Below are 11128 nucleotides of genomic sequence, written 5' to 3'. Positions count from 1 at the left end.
CAAGAAAGTGCCCTTATGCATTAACTGCCTTCGCAAGGGTCACACGGTGAAGAAATGCAAATCGAACAGTTGCAGGGTGTGCAAATCTTCACACCACACTTTGCTGCACATATACTCGCCTAAGACAAATCTCGCGTTGCCGCCTCCTCCTCAGCCCACGCTCATGCAAGAGACTCCATCCACTTCACATGTTTTGCATGCGACTGCTTCGGATAGAGTCATTCTTGCCACAGCTATCGTGAGCGTATTATCGAAAAGTGGCGAATTTGTTGTGGCTCGAGCGTTGCTTGACTCTGGTTCACAAATACATTTTGTGACCGACGAGCTCGCTCAGAGACTACAAATTAAAAGAGAGGATGTGTGTATGAGCTTGCGGGGCATTGGTCAAACTAATGCCCAAGCAACAAAGAAAATAAATACAATAGTGAAGTCGCGAGTAGGGAGCAGCCAGTTGTCGTCCGATTTTTATATTTTAAAGAATATTTCTGGTTATCATCCGGATCAAGCGGTGAACACCAGCGGGTGGAGGGTGCCGGAAAATATTAAATTGGCAGATCCATTCTTCTTCAAGCCCCAAAAAATAGACATGCTTATCGGCGCAGATTCATTTTTGAAATTCTGTCAGTCGGCCAGATAAAGCAGGGGCCTGAACTTCCCATCTTACAAAAAACGGTTCTCGGCTGGATAGTGTCAGGGAGATGTACCTCGGAAACCAAAATTAAGGCAGAAAATTCGGTACATCTCAGCTGCCAGGAAGAAGCGTTGGAGTCAATCGACACAACCCTGCAGAAGTTTTGGTCTGTGGAGGACTTGCCGCCTAAGGCTAAAGTCCATACTCCTGAGCAGCAACTTTGTAAACAACACTTTGAGAAGAATACTCAAAGACTGTCGTCCGGGAGATTTTCGGTTCGTCTGCCGTTTAAATCTGACCCGAATTCTCTTGGTTCTTCGTATGAAGTTGCGAAACGTAGATTTTTGTCGCTGGAAAGGAGATTGTCCAAAGATCTTCCTTAAAAAAAATGTATCTGGATTTCATGGAGGAATATGCGTCAATGGGCCATATGTCTTCTACTGATAATAGAATTCCAGATGGTCCACACTAATTCATTCCGCACCAATGCGTGCTGCGGCCTCAAAGCACCTCAACCAAGTTGAGAGTGGTATTCGATGCCTCAAGCCGCACATCGACGCAGGTTACGTTGAATGATATCTTGATGGTAGGCCCCACTATTCAAGAGGAGCTGTATTCGACGCTACTTCGGTTCAGAATGAACAGGTTCGCCCTTGCAGCGGACATTAAAAAGATGTATCGCCAAGTGATGGTGGACGAAGCTGACCGAAACTATCAGCTCATAGTGTGGAGACGAGATCCTTCTGAGTCTCTGAAGATCTTTAGATTAAATACCGTGACATACGGAGCATCGCCAGCACCCTTCACGGCAATCCGGTGTTTAATGCGGCTTGGAGAGATGGCGCAAGCTAAGTATCCAAATGCCGCAAAGGTCATTCAGAATGATTTTTATGTTGACGATTTGTTGACAGGCGCCGGATGCGTTGAGAACCTGCAAAGCCTTCGTGAGGAAGTTTCTCAGGTTTTGCAAGAGGCAGGTTTCGAATCGGCAAAGTGGTTTTCGAACTGCCCAGAGATCTCCGCATCTGACAGCGCTATCATGCCATTATTGGCTGACTCAGATGTGACTAAAACCCTTGGAGTGGTTTGGTTACCTGGTAAAGATTACTTCCAATTCCGGTTGGATGACTCTTTCCAGGATCTTCGTCCGACAAAACGAAACATACTCTCCGTGACTGCGAGACTTTTCGATCCACTGGGCCTGTTGTGTCCTTTGGTCACGAAGGCAAAGATGCTTCTACAGGAGCTGTGGCTTCGAAAATTAGATTGGGACGAGTCGCTACCGATGCAGCTACAAACGTCGTGGGAAGCCTTCAAAGCAACTCTGCTGCAACTGCCCAAAGTCAAGGTATCGCGATTCGTTCATACAGATCCGCAAGTCCCGATTGAAATACACGGTTTCGCTGACGCTTCCATGCGAGCATATGGAGCGTGCATCTACGTTCGCACTCAAACTGCTGAAGGTTTAAAAGTGTCATTACTGACTGTCAAATCCAAAGTAGCTCCCCTCAAGACGAAAACTTTGCCTCGCCTTGAGCTGTGTGCAGCTCACCTTCTAGCAGATCTTCTTAATCGTGTAAGGCCATTACTAAATTGCCCTATCAAAAGGTGGTCCTATGGACCGACTCTGAGATCACTCTGCATTGGATCAAAACTCATCCTTCGTCGTTGTCCGTTTTCGTCTCAAACCGAGTAGCTGAGATCCAAGAGTGGTCGGAGAATGCAATTTGGCGACACGTTCCCACGAAAGTTAACCCAGAGGATATAGTGTCTCGAGGATGTGACGTTGAAGATCTTTTAACGTCCATTTGGTTCGCTGGGCCGTCATTTTTGCTCGACACAGAAAGTAGTTGGCCTGTAAATCAGCATTTCGAACTTCCTTCAGAAGTTGTGTCGAGTGAGTTACGCAAGTCGGCGTTAACTCTTGTTGTCACACCAGAGCCCAACTACCTGCTTCAGAAAATCGAGTCCTTTTCGTCGCACCTGAAGCTGCTGAGAGTTTTCGTGTGGGTTTTAAGATTTATTCGGAGGTGTAAGAAAGTTGTACAGCCTTTCGAAAAAAGCATTACGCCAAGAGAATTGAATTTTGCGTTCGAGAAAATTGTAGAAGTCATCCAATCTCACGAATTCAGTGACGACATAGGCAAAATTCGGAAAAAGAAACCGGTATCAACGCAGATTCAAAAGCTGAATCCCTTTGTGCAGGAAAAGAAATCAGATTGGTGCTCTTCGACATTATTGCGCGTTGGTGGTCGGTTATTGAATGCTCCTATCCCGTACGAAGCCAAATTTCCGTTGTTGCTAACAAAAAGCTCACAGTTTCTTAAAACCTACGTGTCGTATCTGCACGTTACGAATTGTCACGCTGGTCCTCGAGCTCTTGTGAGTCTCCTACGAGAGAAAGTCTGGTTGGTCAATGCTCAAGACGTATGTCGCCGAACAGTTCGTTCGTGCATGCGCTGCTTTCGATGCAAGCCGCAGCTCTTGACGCAAATTATGGGGAACTTGCCATCAGACAGACTCCGAGCTCTCCGCCCTTTTAATATCTGTGGCGTCGATTTTTGTGGGCCATTTAGCACAACGTATCGCATCCGTGGTAAACCACCGTACAAGTCATATGTGGCCTTGTTTGTGTGTTTTGCGTCCAAAGCGGTCCACTTAGAGTTAGTGTCTGACCTTACCACTGATGCATTTCTATTGGCTTCCCAAAGGTTCGTGAGTCGTCGCGGGATTCCGGAGAAGGTGTGGTGCGACAACGCGACCAACTTCGTCGGCGCGGATCGGCACCTGAAAGAGTTCCGGGCCCGTCTGGAGGAGCAGGGGGCGGTATCGAAGCATTCGCGTTAAAAAAAGGATGCGAGTTTGCGTTCATACCGCCCAGAGCACCTCACTTCGGCGGTCTATGGGAAGCAGGTGTGAAGTCTGCAAAGCACCTGTTCCTTCGGACGGTCGGTCACGACCTCTTGACCGCGGAGGAGCTCGGAACTCTCCTCGCCAGCGTGGAGGCGGTGCTAAATTCGAGGCCCATAGGAGCGCTAAGCAGCGACCCCAGCGACGGCGAAGCACTAACACCCGGACATCTCCTGATCGGCGGCCCGCTGGTCGCACCACCACCGTCAGCACTCCCGGACCAGATCAGCCCGACCTGCTTGCGACGATGGCGCAGTGTCTCGTCGCTCAGGCACAGGTTCTGGCAGCGATGGTCCCGGGAGTACGTCTCCAGCCTGCAGACGAGGTCCAAGTGGTCCAAGGAGGTCCACAACGTCGACGTGGGAGCGCTCGTTGTCGTCGGCGAGGACAATCTGCCGCCCCAGCAGTGGAGGATCGGGCGCGTCGTGGAGGTGCACATCGGCGCTGATGGCAAGGTCCGAGTGGCGGACGTCAAGACGGCAGAGGGAACGTTCAGGCGAGCCATCCATCGGCTGGCTCTTCTTCCAGTGTTGTCCTGAAGGACGTCGTCCCTTCAGAGGGGGCGGTGTTATGTCTATGTAAAGCGGGGATCGGGGCTTAATAAAGCTTTCTCGCTCAGGCGAATTCGGCCGCCGATCTCCCGCTCAGTACTTTAGGTATAGGCATGTAAGAGAATTTTATGAAATTAAAGTTTAGTTGAAAATCGAACTCCCTCTCGTACGCACTGCGTAACTTTCGTATCGATCTCGTTTTCGTATTTTTACTAATAAACCATCGCAAAAGAAATTAGCACTGCAATCGCAACAGTTTTCGTTAATTCGACAATAAAAACGCTTATAGATTTTTCAGTGGGTAATGCCGGAGGTGGACCGGTCAATAAAAACACACACGAAGTACAGGCAAACACAAGAAAAAAACACACAAGAAAAAAAAATGTATATGGGGCCGGACGGGTCAATGACCCCGCGAGGGGCGCGAGCCAGGCGCGCGGGCCGGCAAGGAGCGAAGCGAGAGGGGGGTCAGCGACAGACCCAACGACTCCATGGACGTCCGCCCGAGGACCATCTGCCGGGCGCGACGGGCCAAGGATGGCGCCCGGCGCATGAAGAGGAAGCATCGACTGGCAGCCGGGACGAACTGGAATAAAAAGAGGAAGAGGTAAGCCGAGGAGCGGCCAAATATTTCACAAACTTACCTGGAAGCAAGCCCGGGCGTCCAGTCCAAAGGGGCTGCTGGGGTAGAAGGGGCAGTGGAGGGGAAAAGGGGCCAAGAGAGGGCCTGCCGGGACGCGCTGCATCATGCCGGGACGCGCTGCATCATGTTGGGCGCCCCGGCACATAGTCATCGGGGAGGCGCTCGCAGCTCAACCCGGCAAAGATGCATGCTGCAAGAAGAGGACGGAAATGGTGAGAAATGAAAAAAAAACGAAATAACCTCAAGTACTTACCAAAACAAAACCACGAGGCCAGCGGAAATTGGGAATGGGGTCGCCACGATAACGGCGGTCGATCGATAGTTCGATCGATGGGAGCTAAAAAATACTGGAAACATCGCTGGCCGGTCACACTGAATATGACGGCACCCTGAGGAGTGGCAACGCCACAATCGATCGGTAAGAGTTATCAATTGTGCGCGGGGAAATTCTGCGCGGGAGACTTTTTCAAATTTGAAACGAGGATCGGAAGGAGTCGCGCGCTGGGAGTTTCCGACAGCCAAGATGCCCTAGTCAAGAAGCCCAACGACGGGAAGTCTACATAAGCTGAGACTTAGGTGCTGAGGTTGGAGGAGCTCTCAGCCGTGGCGGGAGGAGGTCGACGAAGGAGTGGCAACGGCCACAAGGATCAAGGAAGGATGTGCGCGCAAGGAGCCATGGGGGTCGAGACGTCGCAGTCGAGATGCTTAACGACCAGGTAGGGTTTACTAGGCTGAGACTGTCCGGCTGAGATCCAGAGGGCCCTTGAACGCACTCAGGAGTGGAGGTCGACGTGGGAAGGATGCAATTGGAGAACGATTCCCCAGGACATTCCGGAGCCCGAAGCTTTTAAAAGTTTCCGAAGGAAGGGGGAGATTTAAGGGTTTGTAAAACGCCTTACAAGGTTGAGTGCAGGAGAGCCGCATAGCAACAGCGGGATGCGCGGCGTGCAGAAGAAAAGGGAAATAACGGTGCAAAGGACTTTGGACTCAATGCTGCGGTGAGTCTGCAGACTTTGGACCCAATAACGGTGAGTCTGCGGACTTCGGACCCGCGCAAAGAGGAGAGACCGTGAACTAACGGTACCGTTCTGGACTTTGTACCCGTTATAACGGTGAAGTTCTGGACTTTGTACCCGTTATAACGGTGAAGTTGGCGGACTTTGGACCAGCACAAAGAGGAGAGACCGTGAACTAACGGGACTTGTGCTGCCCTTTGGACCCGATCACGCCACTTGTCCTGCACTTTGGACCCGATCACGCCACTTGTCCTGCAGTTTGGACCCAGTCACGCCACCGATGGAGGGAAATAGCGGGACATGGATGGCATATAAAAGAAGGACCCGTGCAGGCAGCCGGGACAGTCAAGTGAGGTCGCGCAACGAGATCGTACCAACGCGAGTGAAACCCCAAGGAGAACACCAAGTGCCATTTAATCCGGAATTAAGATCGCCGAGTCAAGAAGCCCAACGACGGACACGTCTACATAAGCTGAGACTGCCAAGCTGAGATCCCGAGGGTACAAGGTAAGTTGTAGGGTGCGTCTACGAGTCTCGAAATCGACGAAGTTGGTGGAGTCTTGGCAGTGGATGTTGTGCGAAAGGTACCCGGCGTCGGTTTCCCATGAAAGATTGAGAACCTGCTGAGGGCCAGGCCGACGAAGATCCAGTGGAGTTGTGCGAAAGGTACCCGGCGTCGGTTTCCCATGAAAGATTGAGAACCAGCTGAGGGCCAGGCCGACGAAGTCCCGACCGAACTCCGGGGTGGAGCGAAGAGTGGTGACTGCAGGCATCACTGCTTAGCCCCGCTAGGAAGGTTCTGCCTAACATCCTCCAAGGTTGTGAGAGGCTCGTAGCGAGCCTAGTACGCGACCGGTGCCCAAAAGACTCGGCAAGGCAGAGGACGCGCGACAGGCGTGCCGCCGTAGAGTCGACGCGGGAGCCATTACCGGCGTCAACGAGAAAGAGCGAGTCGTCAGGCAGCAGATCCACGAGTCAATACCAAGCTGTAAAGCCACAAACAATAAACCCAACATATATTCTAAAGCTAACCTATCTCTGTGTTCTTCTTTGGTCTCGGGTCACGCAACAATAAATTTGGTGGGATGAACACACAAACTCAACTGAGCTAGCCGCACGTTACGTAGCGAGCGGAGACATATAAAAGCAGTTCGTTACAATATATCAGCACCTATACATCACATTTGTAAATACACACAACAAAATTATCTATAAGCGTATCTGTAAATTATCTCTAAGCTTTAGCAACATGTTGATAGGATATATGCATACACACAATAAACATGATTCGCATTTTGACTGTCAACGAGAACGGGTGATACTTATTGAGCGGTCTACAAACGCGTTAAAAGCGGCCCACATTAGTCATAAAAGGGAAAAAGAGATCAGAAATAAACAAATCTCCAAAAAAATTACAGATGGAGAAAAAATTCAAAAATTTAGCGCCAAAATACCGTGCCTCGTTAGAAAAGCTGGAGTCCAGCCGCAGACGGGTGGTATTGCTCTCGGCCATAGAAGCAATAGGGCCCGAGATTAGGACCCGAACCCGAGCAGCAGCAGTGGCCAGGTAGGCACCGCCGCGACAAACGACGACGACAACCAAAACAACCAAGGAATAGGACAGCGGAACAAGGAACAAGGACTACGAGTGTGACGGCCCGCCGCCACAATAAAATAATAAATAAATAAATAAACCAAACCAAACACAATAAAACGCTCTTATTTTAAAATGCGCGAGCAATCGATAACTGTTCACGCAGCCCTAAACAAGCTATCGATAACTATATATGCAACCCTGATAAAACGATAGATATCTATAACTGTCTACGCAGTCCTGGTCCATCGATAACGATCGACGACTATCGGTAATCGTGGGATAATCCCACCAGCTAGCTGGGCACACTAATTACCATCTGTGGCCTATATAAGCAGTGCCACGTCCTCATTCCAGTCACTTGTGCTCAGGCGTTTGACCGAGCAACATCAAAAGGGGTAAGTGTTCTGTTCTCTATTCTGGTGGTGGTTTTTCGCAGAGTACGGATCTTGATTCGGCTCGCGACCTAGGAAGGATCACCTACGCCCGGTGTGGTTAGTAATAATCAACCTTTGGCCTGGTCAAAATCTCTGAGTCTAGTGTGATTTATCAGTCTGCCCAGCTCAGAGAGTTCTTTCTAGAAGTCACGCCCCGGCTTCCGACCCGGGTGCGAAGCGGAGTAGCATTGGACTCCTACTGCATGACCCCACCTAAGTAGAGCGTTCCCCTGACGGACGAACAGAACACGACGCGACAGCGGAATCCCGAGCCGATCGACAGCACTCCCAACCGGCTCTTCAGCCGCAGTGACCGATCCAGCCTAACAGCCGTAGGAACCAAACCGGATCTTCACCCAACGGAGCACCCGGCTCTTCAGCCGCACGGAGCACCCGGCTCTTCAGCCGTAGAAATTAAGCCGGCTCTTCAGCCGCACGGAGTACCCGGCTTTTCAGCCGCAACGGATATCAAACGTGTCCCCGGCCCTCCAGCAGCGCCGGACCGTCGCCCGGCCCTCCAGCAGCGCCGGACACTGACGCAACCGGCCCTTCCGCAGCGCCGGACATCGACGTCGCCCCGGCCCTTCAGCAGCGCTAGACATCGACGTCACCCCGGCCCCTTCAGCAGCGCCGGACATCAACGTAGCCCCGGCCCTCCAGCAGCGCCGGACGTCAACGTAGCCCCGGCCCTCCAGCAGCACCGGACGTCGACATATTCATTGGCCCACCACGAGTGCCGAACAAACACCGGCTCAACACCTATCGGCCCGCCAGAGCGCCGAGAGACCAAACCAGACTATATCAATACCCCTTAGACATAATTCAGGATAAGCAAATATACGACAAAAACCCCAAAATACCCGACCATCATCAATACCCCTGTAATAATAGTTAAGCATAAGAGAAAATATACGAAGACACCCTCGAGTTATTCTGGGAAAGGAGAAGGTAAACCGATCTTGAAGAGGGGCCAAACTAGATAGGAAATTCTGTCTCGAACCCTGGCCATCGGCGAGCTATACCGCCTCCCGGAACAGGGTCGCTACAGAGTCAGAGTTAAATTGGGATCAGATAAAAAGGATACTGATTACCCATTTTAAGGATAAGAGATCCGAACAGGATCTAATAATGGAGCTTACGCACATTAAAGAGACGAAATTATACTTGGATGCCTTGTACGAGGTGTGTTCAAAAAGTATCGCGAATTTTGAATTTTCGCGGGTTACCTCGTATCGAATTTCGATTTTTTTGTGGCGTTATGTTTGTACTCATGTTTCTCACTTATGCCGACAAGCTCGGCCATTTTGAATGTTCACTTAATTGTTGACAGCTGCTTTGCTTGCACGTGTTTTGGATCGTCTTCGATTTTTACCTATTCAAAAAAATAGATCAAAGAACCTGTATCATATTTTGTGTGAAAAACGAAATTAAGTGCGTGGATGCATTCCGAATGTTGACTTTGGCATACAGAGAAGCTACCTTGGACCGAAGCAACGTTTATCGGTGGTACAAAATGTTCTCAGAAGGCCGAGAAGATGTGAACGACGAAGAGCGTGCCGGACGCCCAAGCACTTCAAGTTCGGTCGAATGTGAAAGTTTTGCTGACAGTTTTCTTCGATTGCAGGGGAGTGGTGCATCATGAGTTCTTGCCACAGCACAGTGGGCGATTTGGTCTCGCTAGCGGCATTGAATTCAAATTTAAACTTTCAAAAAGCGATGATTTTTTTCACAATTCGATAATAGATACTTTGATTAGATTTATCCAAGCATTTTAAAAGCTCTACGATAAGCTGATCATCAGCTGTGAACGGACAAACACAGAAAATGATTTTGCAAAGAACTTTACAAAATTTTACCTGTTTGCGCGCATCGAATTCAAGCTCCTCGGAAATTTACAATTTTTAGTGAATTTATTAAAAGTTTGGTTTTTTATTAATTTCAAGGTATGCATTACAAAAAAAATTAATGTTTGTGACCGGTCTATAACATTATATATAATAATATATATTATATTAACAACGAGCCCGGATTAGCGTACACCTGTCTTTCGTGGAGAAGAACTTACCTGATTCAAGTGGATTCAGTCTAACTCTTTTATTAGCCGAAAGTGTGAATCAGTGGCGTCCAATGTGTGTAATATGAACTGCTAGTACCTGCTAGCCTTCAAACTATGGTACTTTTAAGGCACAATGTCAGTAGCAAAAAGGGATCTTTTTTAGTATATTTTAGTATTTTTACTATGCCGCCGTCTGATTCCGATGATTCTGAATAAAATTCTAGCCATTTTTAAATTATGTTTGTTTATGGAATATATTAATTGAAGTTTAAAAAACATAAAAATAAATCAAAATTTAAAATTAAAAAATATATATTTTTAAATTGCGCTGGGTTCTCCTGAGGTGTGTATGGCGCTGTCAGTTGGTGCGTTATCCCCCAACTTTCTAGCTGGGATTTAAATTTTCGGCTTGTGAACTGAACCCCATTGTCTGATATCAATTTCTTTGGTGCTCCATATCGGTTCCAAATTTGTTCCCTAAGCGTCTTGATCACGCTTTCTGTGTTTGCCTTTCTTACGGCCGCCAGTTCTACCCACTTGGAAAATTTGTCGAAGTAGACCAGTAACATGTTGTGGCCGTGGCTCGATCTTGGTAATGGGCCTACAAAGTCTACGCATAGTGTCTCCCATGGTGCCTGTGCTACCTCGGTGAGCATCTTTCCTGCAGCCTGTTTCTGTGACGTTTTATACTGTTGGCATAGTTCACAGCGTTGTACAAATTGTTTTATATCTCTATGCATGCCTTGCCAATAGTAGTTGGTCATAATTCGGTGTTTCGTCTTTCTTATGCCTAAGTGTCCTGCTACTGTGTCGCAATGGTTTTCTTTGAGAACTCGTTCCCTTGGTTTCTTTGCTACGTATAGCTTCCATGGCTGGGTATCCTCATCTGTTGCCCATGATGGTAGGTATCTGTATAGTCTTCCTTCTATGACTGCGTAGTCTGGCCATGTTGCAGGGTCTTTTTCTATTGCTAGTAGTTTTTGTTTTATCCAGTTGTCTTCTTCCATTTCTGCTCACCGAACTTCTTCCTCCAGCATTCTGAATAGTGCGTCTGCCACTACGTTAAGTTTTCCCTTGCGGTAGCGAATCTAAAATGAGTATGGCTGCATTGCCAATGCCCATCTAGCTATCCGACCTGACGGGCTCTCAATTGAGTTCGACCATTTAAGTGCTTGGTGATCGGTTATGACCACAAAGTGGTATCCTTCTAGGTACATTCTCATTTTTTGGATTCCCCAGTGGATTGCCAAGCACTCTTTTTCGGTGGCTGAGTTTTTTGCTTCCGTTTTG

This window comes from Drosophila ficusphila, unplaced genomic scaffold (assembly GCF_018152265.1).
Source record: "Drosophila ficusphila isolate 14025-0441.05 unplaced genomic scaffold, ASM1815226v1 contig_348, whole genome shotgun sequence".
Taxonomy (NCBI): domain Eukaryota; kingdom Metazoa; phylum Arthropoda; class Insecta; order Diptera; family Drosophilidae; genus Drosophila; species Drosophila ficusphila.
Note: the sequence above shows the minus strand (reverse complement) of the source record.